Genomic DNA, 16,584 nt, shown 5'->3' with positions numbered 1-16,584 from the left:
CAGGGGGTTATTATTGGGTCAAAGCCGGCTTAACACTACAGCCTTCACTCGCCTTGTCACTTGTGCCAAGCTACCCCCTTTGTGCTGGGCTTGCCCATCGCAGGTCCAACAGGATGCTACTATGTTCTTACTGCCTTTCTGACCCAGACTACCCAATGGAGCAAGAAAAGTTGGAGGCATAAATGGATGAGACCAATTTGTTTGCAATTATCCATTCTCTTGGCTTCTGCCCTAATTGATTCTATTCATGAGCCGCCAAATGAAATGTTCTGTCATAGGATTTTTTACTTTTTTAAGTGTTTTTAAATCTGTAATAAGACTCACTAGAGGAAGGGAACAATTGTTAATTCCGGTTTTTAACCCGTCTTTATAAAGCACTAAGGGCATAAAGGATATCTTAATTCTTTTTTATTGTATAAAATATTACGTTTTATATTTGGAGATTTTTTACTGCCGGATTTTGCTTAGGATTTGTAGATACTATGTTGGGTAAAAATTCTTATATGTTGTTGGTTTTTCCGTTTATGTGGATCTCTATAGAGTTCCGAGATCATAAATAAATAAACTTGTGAGCCATGGATGGCTCTGCTCTGGAGGGAAAAAAAAAGAAAGTTGGAGGCTTAAATTAATCAGACTCAATAAATACATGTCCACTACTCGCCGACACATACACCACCCGATTTCATCACACACATACACATTGCTGGATTGGGGTACGTTACATTTAACTGTACCACCACCCATAACAATAAAAAAAATAAACGACGATCTATGAATTCCTTTGCTTCATTTTATAGTCACCGCTGCTTTGCACACCATAGGGAGTAATGTAGCAGCACAAACAAACGCACGTGGGCGGTGTATACAGGCGGGTCCCAGTAGTCTCCTTAAATCACTTCCCTGAGCGCTCTCGCAAACACTCTCCCGTGGAAACCTATTAACATAATTTATTTGATCATGGTCTCTATATTACACTCCTGACACAGGCATCCGTAGGAATAGCTCCCAGTGACATTGCAGGGTGGCTTTCTGCTAGTGCATTTCTAATAAGTGCGCGGTATCTTGGTGCCCGCTGACCGCAAAGCACTGTGGCAGTGCTCAACACGGTGCCAGGATTACCGTCACGGCACCGCACAACAACGGGATCTAAAGACCTGCACCTTTCAGACAACTTGTGCACTTGCTGCAGGGACCAGAAGGAAGTTTATCTAGGAATCTCTCTCCTCCGAGATCCACCGGCTGGGCAAGGTGTAATGTAATTCAGTGCAATCACTTGAAGGGTGAGTACAGACTTTTTCTCACAACCATGTTTTGTCTCTGGGGCGGGCGGTGAGTCTAAGAAACGCACAACTTGGGTTAAAAAAACTCACTTTCTGCATTACCACTTTTAAAAGTGTTGGCATGCACTACAACTGTTATGTTCACTTTTATAGTGCACTAATCACCCGAGAAGGTATCCAGGCGCTAGACTGGCTGGAACAAACATCTCTCATGGCGCCACCTCTAATTAGATAGTCAATGTCTATCGCCTCAATGCGATATATCTATATCTATATATATATATAGATTTGCGCCGGTCTATGGCGATAGACCGGCGCACACATCAGTGTAGGTTTTATTTAGAGGCATCATTCACTTGCTGATTATTAGTGTGCCAAAAAGGCAAATATGTATCTTAGTAATTTTGAATAATGCTGGGTGATGGGCGCCTAAATAATGATTACATATTTAGGGTAGAGTGAAATCAGGCAGCAATTCAAGTGGTACAGCTTGAATTAAACAATCAAAACCATCTTCACGCACTCCAAATGCGTCCCAAACTAGCGATGGAAATCCACTCTTTCCCTACAATAAACGGGTTCCGCTACTAGCATGTACAAAGACCATTTCAAATACGTTTGAAGGGACATTTTGCTTACTTGTACCGTTTAACTGTGGAAATCCCATTAACGTTTGAATGCACTATTTTACTAAACTAAATACTTTGCCCGTGATTTAAAAAACTTACACACATACGCGCATCCCTACAGCGGTTCTGCCAATAGTTATATTGTGGCGCTTTTCGGCGTGGCAACTGGGGCTGTGGGGAAGCTGGTCGAACCTTTATTCAGTCCCATCATATCTGTTCTGGACCACCTGCAAGCTTACATCCATAAGTTATAACAAAGTATTACAACCCATTTTCTGCTGATTTTACGATGTCTTAAAGATGATGTATAGCTCGTGTGTTGATCATTGAGGCGTTTAAGACACGCGGCCAAGAAAAGCTGAAGAAATAATAGCTGATATTCTTGCAAGCCCCGCGATATGCAGCAGTGAGCGGTTAGGTGAAAAGCTTCTCTCTGGACTGAGTCACAGAATTTAGATAGACTCGGAAGAGAAACAGAAGAAGGACAGGCTATACGAAAAGTCATATCGAACGTACACAGAACCGCCATTCCTAAATACACTATTCTTACTGACTTATTATGTGACTGTTCATTGTTCTAGCACCTTTCAAACACAGTCAAATTCATAATTATTAAACACACTTTCAACAACAATACTAAATGTTAAACTGAACGCTATAATTTTTAACAACTCTTTGGGAAGTATATATGAGCAACTGAACATCTGCGTGTCTAATCTGTTTACAGCTTGTATCGCGAAATATTTGCTTTTCTTACTGTCAATTTTGTATATTGTGTAAAGAATCTATAGTTTGAGCACCAATAACTCTGTTTAAAGATGGACGCAAGATAAACGAACCCCTCTCAATGTAGTCTGTTGTTTAGTTTAACCAAGTGCGATTCAGGTCATTTCTTATAAATCAGCCGTTTCCGATAAATGACTTTAGGTGATTTCCCCGGCATAGATACAAACAAAGGACGAGTGGCGCGCGCGCTCATACAATAGCTTCTGAACTACCAATTAAGAGCTTTGATGTGTGCATTCCAGCCTATCTGATACCGTTTTCTTATGCTAAAATCTTGCATATTGTGGCCACTAATGTAATCGTGTCTGATGTGGTCACTAATGTAATCGTGTCTGATGTGGTCACTAATAATATTAGTAGCTCTCGATGAGTTTCATTGAACATAAGTAGCTCTTAAAAAACAAAAGGTTGGAGATTCCTGGCCGGTTGGATTGCAGTGTAAGAACATTGTTCGACTTAGTAGAGGATTAATTATTGTCCTTCTCTTCACCTTTCCTAAAACTGTAACATATGGTCCTATTGTTAAGTACATTGATGCCCTCAGACCAAACTAATGCTACATAAAACTGTAAATGCAAAAAAAGTGTATGTGTAAGGAAAGTGATACCTGTATCAATATTATTGAAAATGCAATTTCTAGTGTTGCTTGGGTTCTTGCTGCTTCATTCCACCACTCGAGTCATTGTTTCACACCATTTAGCATGCCCTTTTATTGCCTCTGAAATGTAAGAATTGTATTTGGTCCTAAAATTTCTAATTGAATTGTTTCTGGGTAGAATGTTTTATTTCACAGTTATCATCTAAAGTATAACCCTTTAGAATAATTATCATTTGTAATCCACTGATTTTATAATGAAAATAATCTTTGAAAATTCTCTATGCTAATACTCTCTTTCTTGGGACCTCCTTGCTAGTAACGTGTATTTACGTATAGGGTTAGACGATGGTGCAAAGCGGAATTTGCAATCCCAGACAGTTTCCCTGTACCTAGATTTGTCTTTACCAGGGTATTAAATCAATGGGAATAATACACAGAACAGCGAGGGGCTTTTTAGTTTTATTATCGGCTTGAAAAAAAAAAACTGTGACGTGCAAAAGACTCTTACTGCATTTATTATTGTGTGGAGACCAAACCGCCAAGCTCAGCAAGGCACCTGAGGTGAGCAAATTTAGGATGCTGCTGGTGTTGAGAGTGCTCCATACTGGAGCTGCTTTCCACCTAAACTTGAGAACTACCCAGAGTTCTCTGCTTCTTTTTTTGCTTAATTTATGCAGCACTCTGTACCTGAACGGGTTTTTCATTTGACTTAAACTGTGTGCTCCCTTGTGTCTGGACAAAGCTATACCTCGCTGAAGAGCTCTAATGAGAGCGAAACCCATGTCAGGGGTTGCTTTTATTCATTTCAGGTTGGCTTGGATGGTATTTTACCAATCCAAAGCTGTAATATTGTGCCTGGAGTGGTAAAAAGCTGTGGCCATTTTACAGCTCAGCATGGAAAGCACTGTGCTAATCCTATGCTTAAAGACTTTGCTGCAGAAATGGCAAAATACTTTGTCCCTTTCTATCTTGGCGTAGATGGTACTGTGCTAATCCTATGCTTAAAGACTTTGATAGAAAAGCAGACATTTGAGGTGAGCAAAGTTAGAGTGTCGCTTGTGTTGAGTGCTCTATACTGGAGTTGCTTTCCACCTAAACTTGAGAACTACCCAGAGTTCTCTGCCTCTTTTTCTGCATAATTTATGCAGCACTCTATGCCTGTAAGAGTTTTGTTTTGAAGGCACCTATAGAATTAGGCTATCTAAGATCAACATCAAATAGCGCACCGCTCGACGCTAAGGGGATGAAGCTGAGGAATTCCATTGCCTCTGTAGACTTAGTAGATGCCATCAACTTTTTTCAGGGCATAGGTCCAAGTAAACCGACATACAGAGGTGTAGGAAGGTCCTCCTGCATAGACTATATATTTGTTTCCAAGTACCTTCTGCACTGGTGTTCTAATGGTGCAGTAATAGAAACCCAGTGGGGAAATTATAATGCTCTTACGATTGAAGGCATTTTACCACTGTGTAGCGTTAAAGCACCATTACTTCACTATGGTATTAAACAACATTCTAGAGATGGGCTCAGATTATTCCGGTGCCTTAAAGATCCCAATGCCACATTGGGTCTGCTTCTCAAAAACAATTTGTCATTGTTTATGGGGTGTTTAAGCGAGGATTCAGGGAAGCACTAGTGGGCAGTTACCAACTTCTGTGTATCTGTATCAAGAATCACCTATTAAAACCAGCTATTTGTGTTCTAGAGTTCCTACGCTTGTTTGATGCTCAATGCTCTGTTGCTAATCACCTTTTGAGGAAGGCACTATCAAGGATGCCTAGGGTTCCTGGGTAGTTCGGGAGGCTAAGCTAGTCTACAAATGTGCCCTAAGGGAACGTAAACGCTCCCTGTACAAAAGAGATTGAGAAACGCTTGCAGCTGCCCTAAAAAATACTAAGGCTTTCTGGGTGTAGTGGGTTTGTATTTATTGAAACTGTCTTGTTGCTTTGTTCTATTTTGTCCCGTGCTTGGAGTGCGATGGGAGTTTGGATGGTTCTGTTCGTGGGAGTCGCATTATGAGACCTCCTTCTAGATTCAAGGATTTTGTTAGATCTACATTTTTGTAGATTCTTTGGGGGTCTATCTTGTTTTATGTGAAGAGGGAGGTGATGTAGTCGGTTTGTATTTAATGGAACTCTCTTGTTGCTTTGTTCTATTTTGTCCCGTGCTTGGAGTGCGCGCTTTTGGGGGTTCGATCTGCAGCTGTCAGAATAAACGTACCTTTCTGAATAAAGAAGGTCTTCACCGTGGAATTACTTCAATTACCACACTGGGACACCATCAGGCAATTAGGCTTAGTTCTAGTGGGAAAGCCCCATGGCTTGAAGGGATCCCCATGGACCTGTGTAAATGTAGCTTCAATCTTTGGGGACCCCAGCTCTCTAATCTAGTCAATAATTCCTTGTGTTATTTGATTGTCTTGGAGACTTTCAACTATAGTACCAATCTCCAAAAAGGCAATAGAGGTTCCCCCAAATGGTATAGACCAATTTCCCTTATCAATAGCACCATCAAGGTTTTGGGGACAGTCATCTTTTTCAGCACCAGGATACTCTCACAAGTAGCCATGCGCTCTATAAATTCTATCATTCATATCATTCATTCATCTTCAGTCATTTGCAGACTTGAGAAGATGATAATAACATTCTTTCTCTGTACCAGTGTGGTTTTCGTCCTGGGATTGGTTCAGTTGAGCAGTGCCTGAACTTACATCTGATTGTGAGCAAGTATACCATCGACAAGCACTGCCCACTGTACCTCGCCTTTATGGACCTATCTTCTGCATTCAACCATGTGGACAGGAGCAAACTGTGGATGATTTTAATTAACCTTGGGGTGGATGCTTCCCTAGTCAACTTTCTACACTCTCTGCATGAGAATATGGGAGGGTGCGGGGGGGGGGGCTATGGTGCGGTATGGCCAGGCAACTGAACTATCTGAAGTCTTTCCTCTGGCTAGCGGGGTGCGTTCTGGCACCCCTGCTATTTTTTAATATTTATATTAAGGATCTTAGGACCCAGCTGTCCATCGCTAACAGACACGTGCCTAAAATTGTGAATTCCCCTGTTTTGCTGTATTAATGGCAAGGACACCTCCTGCTCAGTGTGCACTGGTAGAATCCTTTGTGTCATTTATGAGTAAACTTGATATGATGACTGATTTTGGGAAATCACATATAATGGCCTGCGGGCCTGGTAGAAAATGTCTGGCATCCTAAAGCTTGTAAAGCAGCATTTGTGCACTGTACAGAACGTTTGTTACATGGATGTGACGTTTGTCACACGTAATTCATGGCAACCACAAGTGAAACAGCACCCTCAAAGCTGTGGGGGGGGGGGGGGGGTGGCTGGAGACTGGTTCAGCCTAGCCCAGAAGAATGGAAGGGGCACTATTTCTCCCTATCTTAAGATTTATAGGTAACAGTGTGTCCGACAGCAAACCATGGTGTGGGGTATAGGAATATCCCAATGCTTTGCCTATGTAGGCAGATGAAAACAGAATTGGTAGGTGGCTGCTTAATGTTCTAGCATCTAGTTCTACCGATAGTTTGCATTCAGAACTCAACCTAGAATATCTTACAGACTCTATTAAATTGTCCCCCCTCCTGCTTTGGGTGAATGTATGGGCGAATAGTAAAGCACGTTTCAGTAGAGATATTATTTTAGACTGTCTTAGCCAGGACAAGGGTTTATCAATTCCCTGGTTGAATTATGTTAGTTAGTCTCTCGCAGAAATTGGGCTCTCTGAATGAAAAGTTTACTTCACCCAAGACCATTTGTAACTCTGGCAAAAGGCTGGTCAAATCTTGTTACGCTGAGTTCATTTTCTCCCAAAGAACAGAGGCAGCTTTTAGTACATGCCTCACTCACATTTAAATTATCACACCATCAACAGGAGATTTACCTTTTTTTCAAACCCTGGAGCTTACTCACTGGGTGAGGTCACTCCTTTTCATATTTGGGTCGGGCACTTTGTGGCATCTAATATGCTTTCTAGAGGATGGAAAGGTGTGGAATAGTAATTTGCCCCATGTCCCTGCAATGGGACTGCAGAACAATGCCTGCTGCATTTTGTTCTTTTGTAAATTTTATTATGACTTTTTCCGAATCTGTCTTAAGCACCATGTGAAATACCTGGCTTTTTAAGAATGCAGCGAGGCTCTTGTATATCTCCAGATGTTAGCTGATCATCCTACCTGTTTTAGTGTTTGCTGTTTTCTTAAAAAGACTATACGCAGGAAAACTATGGAGGGGTGACAAGTTTAAAGGCAGCTATACATTTTGTTAAATACTGCACGCTAACAGTTTATTGTCCATGGTTTCATGTTACATGTCTCATTATTTTTTTATATTGGCGTTTAAACAAGCCTTTTTAATTATGATATGTTCTGTGCATAAGTGATGACTTGTATTTTGCACTTTATTATTTATTTTGCTGGACACTCAAGGGAACGTATTGATGGAGGAGCCAGTTTGGGATTTTGCCCTTGTATTAGGATTAAGATGCCTCTCTGTATATGAATGTTATCTGTTTTTATTCATATTGGTGCTTATTTTTTATCATGAAACTTCTATTTTGCCTGCACTGTGCACTTTTATGTTCTCCATGTAAGATCGAATAAAGGTATTGGAAACTGAAACACACACAACCATTTTTAGCTTGTGAAGAACATTTCTTCTGAGTAGGTTTGTCACATATCTTAGAAAAAAATTCAGGTAATTTGCTCACGTTTTGACATCAATACCAACATTTTGAAACCAGTAAGAGGGAGATATTTGAAAGAAAAAAACGTGGAACTTCACTTCCAGCTAAATTTGGTTTTTTGGAGGGAAAAATGGGATAAAAGTGCTGCAGAAGAAAGCATCTGGCTTCTTCCCTGCAAATGCTATCAATGAAGGGTTTGTAGTGCTAAAGTCACCATCCTCCCAGCTTTCAGGAACAGGCAGACATTTGTCATAAAACCAACATTTTCTACACAGTTTTGGCATTTTACTGGGACATGGCCTATGTTTCCTATTTGAGTGCTTTCAACCTCCTTCAAGTTAGTGGTAGAAATGGGTGTGAAACCAATAATGGATCCAGGGCAGCTATACACATCTGAAAAGAAGACAACATTCTGAATTCAGCAAGCGGTCATTTGTGTTGATCCTTCAAGGTTTTTCTTTGGAAAATAACACTTAAAATAAAATAATAATGAAATTTAGTTGAAAAAAACCAGCCATTTGTGCCTACATTTTCACCTGTAACTCCTAACTATGGTAGATTTTTTTAAGCTATATATCGTTACATTCTCAGAACCCTTCTGGTTGTGGGGTTATATGCGGCTTGTAAGTACACCAAGAATCCAAGGTACCCAGAGCCAATAACTGAATTGCACCTTGAATGTTTTTTCATTATGTACAGGGTATACAGTAATTCATTTGGTAAAATATAAAGAGTGAAAAATGGGTCTCAAGGAAACCTACATATTTCTGAAATTGAAACAAGATATGGAGTTTAGAAGCATTGGTTATTTGTGCATCTCTGAATTTGTGGGTACCCATGTTAGCATGTGAATTAGAGGGTATTGTTTTTCCAATGAAAACTGACCCTTTTTTCCTGTCGCAGGCTCTTGGCCCACCCACACAAGTGAGGTATCATTTTTATCGGGACAGCTAGGGGAACGCTGAGTGGTAGGAAATTTGTGTGGGCTTCGTGATCACACAACTTTCCCCCACAGAAATGTGAGAAAAATTTGATTTCCTTAGCAAAATTTGAGGTTTCCAGAGGATTTTGGGTAAGAAAACCTTGGGGATCCATACAAGCCACACCTCCCTGGACTCCCCCGTGTGTCTGATTTTCAGAACCTTCTGGGTTTGGTAGGTATTCCTAGATGGCTGCAGAGTCTGGGACAAAAACGTAGGTGCCCCCTTTACAAAAACAGGTTGATTGTAAAATAGATTGGGGGGACTTGCGTTTTTTGTCCCGCCTCGGGGGCCTTCAGGGGAAATCTATTAAACCAAGACATTTCTGAAAACTAGACAATAGGGGGAGTCCAGGAAGGTGTGGCTTGAGTGGAACCCTCAAAGTTTTTTTACCCAGAATCCCCTGCAAACCTCAAATTCATCTAAAAAGTCACATTTCTGTGTGCCAAGGGTGTGAGATCACAACGCCGGCACAGATGTCCCACCACCCAGTATTCCCCTCAGTCTCCCAATAAAAATGATACCTCACTTGTGTTGGTGCCAAAAGTAGACTCAGCCTAATAACTTATAAACATAAAACTGCCCTTTTGGACCCACTTTGGTTCCCCCTTAGTTTTTTATTTTATACGTTTTTAGGTTCTCTGCTTTGGGCACGCACACAAGTGAGGTATCATTTTCATCAAGAGACCGAGGGGAACGCTGAGTGGTGGGAAATTTGTGTCAACGTGGTGATCCTACAACCTTTCCACACAGAAATGTTAGGAAAGTGTTACCTTTTAGCTAAATTGAAGGTTTGCAGGGGATTGTGGGTAAGAAAACTTTGCAGGATTCAGGCAAGCCACACCGCCAGGCAAGCGCCATCCATGCACATCACCAGCCAAGCACCATCCATGTACACGGTCAGCCAAACGCCATCCACGCACATCACCAGCCAAGCGAAAGTCCACACACCTCGCCAGCCAAGCGACAGTCCACACACACCTCCAGACATGTGCCATCCATGCAGACTGCTAGAAAAGCAACAGTCCACGCACACTGCCAGCTAAGTAAATGTCCACATACACTGCCAGCAAAATGCAGGTTCACACACAGCCAGCCAAACGCCACTACACACAGACCATCAACCAAACGCAAGTTCACACACACACACAAAAGTTAGTGTCTAGTGGTTTTCTGCCTCCTTGGGGGCAGATGAGCCAAAAAATATTGCTGATCTGCCCCAATGGGGGGAGGGGGTCCGAAGCAGCCAAAATGTGTTCACAAAAAAAGGGGTAGAGACCCTTACCTTAGGTATCACTCCCTGACATGCTCATAAACATATCTCTGGTACTTAGTGGGCTTTCTGTCCACCGGGAGCGGATCGGGGGATTTTGCCCTATCTGCCCTGGAAGGGGGGGGGGGGGCAGAATGACTGGGGCTATTTTTTGGGGAGGGGGCATTGGCATCACCCATTATGGGCATCCCACGCCCATAATATTTTTTTTTTTAAATCCCTGGTGTCTTGCGGCCTTTAAGCCCCCCTGGGGACAATCAGGGGTAATAACCTCCATGTGCCTCTCAAGGTGGGCAGAAAGACTGTCCCTTTTCTGTTTGTGGGTGTGGGCATTGGCATGCCTTCACCCCTACATATTCAAAGACAAAAAATCCTTGGTGCCTAGTGGGCTTTCTGCCCCCCCGGGGGGCAGTTCCGATGCTAGTACCCTCATCTGCCCCCAAGGGGGGCAAAAAGACTTCTGTTTATATAATTGTGCGTGGGGGCATGGCATTGCCCATTGTGGGCAGCCCCCATCCTTCTTTTATAATAAAAATGAAATTCCTGGTGTCTAGTGGTCTTTCTGCCTCCCCTGGAGCGCAGATCAGGGGTTATAACCCCATCTATCCCCAGGAGGTGCAGAAAGGCTGTCCTTTGTGTTTTTGGGGGGGGGGGGCGGTGGGAACAATAGTATGCCCATTCCTGGCAGCCCCCACCCCTCTTTTAGATAGAAAAAAATCCCTGGTGTCTAGTAAACTTACTGCCCCCCGGGGGGGCAGATCGGGGGCAATAACCCCAATCCACCTCCCGGGAGGGGCAGAAAGACTGCCACTTTTGTGTTGTAGGTGGGGCATTGACATGCCCATTGTGGGCAGCCACCACTCCTCTATTATTAAAAACAATAAACCCTGGTGCATAGTGGGCTTTCTGCCTCCCTGGGACAGTAGATTGTGGGCTATTGCCATCTGCACCCGGTGGGGGGGGGGCAGAAAGACTGTGCCAATTTTTGGAATGGGTGGGGGCATTATAAAGCCCATTTAGGGCAGCCCCCATCCCTACGTTCCCCCCCCCCCAAAAAAAAATCCCTGATGTCTAGTGGGCAGACTGAATATAGCCAAATAATTATGGGGGAGCAAAGGTCCTTGCCCAAGGGGCTGCTCCCCCCTCCCTGGTGTCTTAGTGGATCCCTGCTTGGGGATGGCCCTCCTGCTGCGATCCCCCCACAGGGATCTGCTAGGGCAGGGTACCATTGGAAAGGGGAGATTCTCCCCTATCCAATGATGCATTTCCCGTTTTTGTAAGTTCTCGGGGGGGCTAAGATAGTCCCAGGAGCATTTAGGCAGTGAAAGTAAAATGTGCCAATCGGCTCATTTCACTTTCACTTTCAATGTAGTGACATAGTCACTACACTGAGGAAATAAATGCCTCAGGCAGCTGGAGGAGCTCTTCTTCAGCTCCCAAGGTTGAAGAAAAAAGAAGAAATCCCTCTGCTGTTTGCAGCAGTTGGTTTTCTAAATAGTGTGCCTTTACGTAACGTTTACGTCCTTGGCACCAGAGCACCACATCCTTGGATGTAACCGTTATGCCCAAGCCATGGAAGGGGTTAGTGAGCCTGTCGGTACAAATATCACATAAACGCTGATATTTTCCCCCTTATCAGTATATACTTTAAACAGTAAATGGTAGTAGAAAACACTTTAAAACGTGTTTTACGACTGCCTCTATGACTCCCTGACCCGACAGATAGTTAAAAGTAAACAAAAACAGAACTGCCATCTTAAAATGAATGACCTGACTAGGACTCTTAAGTAAAACTTTATAGGAAATTGACAATTTTTTATAAAGTTCTACTTAAGAATCCTGTCTGAGCCGTTGCAAAACCCTAAAATGTGAACATATTACTGGTATTTTCTTTTGGAAAAGATGCCAACCCTAGTTGGCATGTATGTTTTCTGGACCAGCCACAAACTGGTCGGAGAAAAAGAATCCCTGTACATTTGTGAGGATTCCTATGTAATCTAGCTATTGGACTTAATGTTGCACTAATAATCATTCTGAAACAAGTAAGACTAGAGTTTCCCAAACTGTAGGTCACACTCTACTAGTGGATTGTGAGCCAATTTTTGGTGAGTCATGAAAGTTCATGTAATAAATAAAGATGCATTTAAATTATGCATATATTATGTCGCCATTGCTGCTCTTCAAAGACAGAGGTCAAATGTCAGATTATGTCTTCTGAAAAAGTGCTGCTTGTTAATATGGGGATTGGCGTTTACAAACTCTGCTCATTTTGCAGTCTGTGAAAGAAAATGAAAGTGAATTATGTGACAGTCTTGCTCGCGAACTGTGAGTGTGAAAGGAAAGACTGTAGAGTGTCATATTTTGTAACACACAACAAAATATATATACCTGTTAATGAACTGTACACATTCAGCAGTTAGGAAAGCAAAATTGAAGCTATTTTTTCTGGTAATTCTGAAGTGTGATGAAAATCGAAGATTTTAATAGGATCCAAACAAATCAAGACGCTTTTCTTAGTGTTGCACAATTGATAACTATTCACTGAAGCCCAATTTCCACACATTATCATTTGTCTGCAAGGTAGTTTCAGCAGAAAAACTGTATGTCAGTCCAAATTTAGTGGCCATTTCAAAAGAAATACGCTGTTTCTAAATGACTGTGAATCACCACACAATGCTTCAGGTGCTGAACAAAATCGCCGGCCTCATGTCCATTAAGGCTAGGTGTGTTGCAAAAGTTTTTCATTCTGAAAATTGGGTTGTGGTAATAAAAAGTTTGAAAAGCACTGATGACAGTTCTCACATATCTATTATTTGATTTATTTATGTTGTTGCTGTGTTAGATTTATATTACAGAAATAAAAAATACCAAATGTCACTGCTTTTCCCAATATTTTTACCAACCTGAACATTAAAATGCAAATTAGGTTTGTAACAATGATGGGCAGTAAAACAAGCATTTACAATGCAATGGTCTCGGCATCATTAAAGGTAGAGCTATTGGCATTGCTCATGACAGTTCTTTTTTTTCTTTAAATCATAAATAAATGGCATTGTCATTTACATTGTCAATACACACCACTCTGCACTCAACTGCACTCACCTGCACTGCACTGCACTCACCTGCACTGCACTGCACTCAACTGCACTCACCTGCACTGCACTCACCTGCACTGCACTGCACTCACCTGCACTGCACTGCACTCACCTGCACTGCACTCACCTGCACTGCACTCACCTGCACTCACCTGCACTGCACTGCACTCACCTGCACTGCACTGCACTCACCTGCACTGCACTGCACTCACCTGCACTGCACTCACCTGCACTGCACTGCACTCACCTGCACTGCACTCACCTGCACTGCACTGCACTCACCTGCACTGCACTGCACTCACCTGCACTGCACTGCACTCACCTGCACTGCACTGCACTCACCTGCACTGCACTCACCTGCACTGCACTCACCTGCACTGCACTGCACTCACCTGCACTGCACTAACCTGCACTGCACTCACCTGCACTGCACTCACCTGCACTGCACTCACCTGCACTGCACTCACCTGCACGCCACTGCACTCACCTGCACTGCACTCACCTGCATGCCATTGCACTGCACTCACCTGCACTGCACTGCACTCACCTGCACTGCACTGCACTCACCTGCACTCCACTGCACTCACCTGCACTGCACTGCACTGCACTCACCTGCACTGCACTGCACTCACCTGCACTGCACTCATCTGCACTGCACGCACTGCACTCACCTGCACTGCACTCACCTGCACTGCACTGCACTCACCTGCACTGCACTCACCTGCACTGCACTCACCTGCACTGCACTCACCTGCACTGCACTGCACTCACCTGCACTGCACTGCACTCACCTGCACTGCACTCACCTGCACTGCACTCACCTGCACTGCACTCACCTGCACTGCACTGCACTCACCTGCACTGCACGCACTGCACTCACCTGCACTGCACTCACCTGCACTGCACTGCACTCACCTGCACTGCACTGCACTCACCTGCACTGCACTCACCTGCACTGCACTCACCTGCACTGCACTCCACTGCACTGACCTGCACTGCACTCACCTGCACTGCACTGCACTCCACTGCACTGCACTCACCTGCACTGCACTGCACTCACCTGCACTGCACTCACCTGCACTGCACTGCACTCACCTGCACTGCACTCACCTGCACTGCACTGCACTGCACTCACCTGCACTGCACTCACCTGCACTGCACTCACCTGCACTGCACTCACCTGCACTGCACTCACCTGCACTGCACGCACTGCACTCACCTGCACTGCACTCACCTGCACTGCACTCACCTGCACTGCACTGCACTCACCTGCACTGCACTGCACTCACCAGCACTGCACTCACCTGCACTCACCTGCACTGCACTGCACTCCACTGCACTCACCTACACTGCACTGCACTCACCTACACTGCACTGCACTCACCTGCACTGCACCCCACTGCACTGCACTCACCTGCACTGCACTCACCTGCACTGCACTCACCTGCACTGCACTGCACTCACCTGCACTGCACTGCACTCACCTGCACTGCACTCACCTGCACTGCACTCACCTGCACTGCACTGCACTCACCTGCACTGCACTCACCTGCACTGCACTCACCTGCACTGCACTGCACTCACCTGCACTGCACTCACCTGCACTGTACTCACCTGCACTGCACTCACCTGCACTCACCTGCACTGCACTCACCTGCACTGCACTCCACTGCACTCCACTGCACTGCACTCACCTGCACTGCACTCACATGCACTGCACTGCACTCACCTGCATTGCACTGCACTGCACTCACCTGCACTGCACTGCACTCACCTGCACTGCACTGCACTCACCTGCACTGCACTGCACTCACCTGCACTGCACTCACCTGCACTGCACTCACCTGCACTGCACTGCACTGTACTCCACTGCACTCACCTGCACTGCACTCACCTGCACTGCACTCACCTGCACTGTACTCACCTGCACTGCACTGCACTCACCTGTACTGCACTCACCTCCACTGCACTCACCTGCACTGCACTGCACTCACCTGCACTGCACTGCACTCACCTGCACTGCACTGCACTCACCTGCACTGCACTCTGCACTCACTACTCTGCACTCTGCACTCACTACTCTGCACTCTGCACTCACTACTCTGCACTCACTACTCTGCACTCACTACTCACTACTCTGCACTCACTACTCACTACTCACTACTCTGCACTCACTACTCTGCACTCTGCACTCACTACTCTGCACTCTGCACTCACTACTCTGCACTCACTACTCACTACTCTGCACTCACTACTCACTACTCTGCACTCACTACTCTGCACTCACTACTCTGCACTCACTACTCTGCACTCACTACTCTGCTCTCACTACTCTGCACTCACTACTCACTACTCACTACTCTGCACTCACTACTCACTACTCTGCACTCACTACTCACTACTCTGCACTCACTACTCACTACTCTGCACTCACTACTCTGCACTCACTACTCACTACTCTGCACTCACTACTCACTACTCTGCACTCTCTACTCTGCACTCACTACTCACTACTCTGCACTCACTACTCACTACTCTGCACTCACTACTCTGCACTCACTACTCACTACTCTGCACTCACTACTCACTACTCTGCACTCACTACTCACTACTCTGCACTCACTACTCACTACTCTGCACTCACTACTCACTACTCTGCACTCTGCACTCACTACTCTGCACTCACTACTCACTACTCTGCACTCACTACTCTGCACTCACTACTCTGCACTCACTACTCTGCACTCACTACTCTGCACTCACTACTCTGCGCACTCACTCCTCTGCACTCATTCCTCTGCACTCACTCTGCACACTCACTCTGCACACTCACTCTGCACACTCACTACTCTGCACTCACTACTCTGCACTCACTACTCTGCACTCACTACTCTGCACTCACTACTCTGCCCTCACTACTCTGCGCACTCACTCCTCTGCGCACTCACTCCTCTGCGCACTCACTCCTCTGCGCACTCACTCCTCTGCGCACTCACTCCTCTGCGCACTCACTCTGCACACTCACTCTGCACACTCACTCTGCACTCACTACTCTGCACTCACTACTCTGCACTCACTACTCTGCACTCACTACTCTGCACTCACTACCTCACTACTCACTACTCTGCACTCACTACTCACTACTCTGCACTCACTACTCACTACTCTGCACTCACTACTCTGAACTCACTACTCACTACTCTGCACTCACTACTCACTACTCTGCACTCTCTACTCTG

At 44.8% G+C, this 16,584-nt stretch overlaps 1 protein-coding gene across 2 annotated transcripts in view; it reads left to right on the top strand.

Moving 5' to 3' along the window:
• Positions 1–878: 878 nt before the first annotated feature.
• Positions 879–16,584, top strand: part of CIITA (class II major histocompatibility complex transactivator) — a 561,355-nt gene continuing 545,649 nt past the window's right edge. Inside the window, exon 1 of one of the 2 annotated variants that reach the window (XM_078663163.1) lies at positions 879–1,280. The gene's annotated coding sequence lies outside the window, so the exon portion shown is untranslated. The remainder of the gene's footprint in view (positions 1,281–16,584) is intronic. The other variant, XM_078663160.1, reaches the window with a different exon arrangement.

The sequence above is a fragment of the Lissotriton helveticus genome, chromosome 10 (assembly GCF_964261635.1).
Source record: "Lissotriton helveticus chromosome 10, aLisHel1.1, whole genome shotgun sequence".
In the NCBI taxonomy this organism is placed as follows: Eukaryota; Metazoa; Chordata; class Amphibia; order Caudata; family Salamandridae; genus Lissotriton; species Lissotriton helveticus.
The sequence above is the reverse complement of the archived record's forward strand: the minus strand, read 5'-3'. Positions and strand labels throughout refer to the sequence as shown.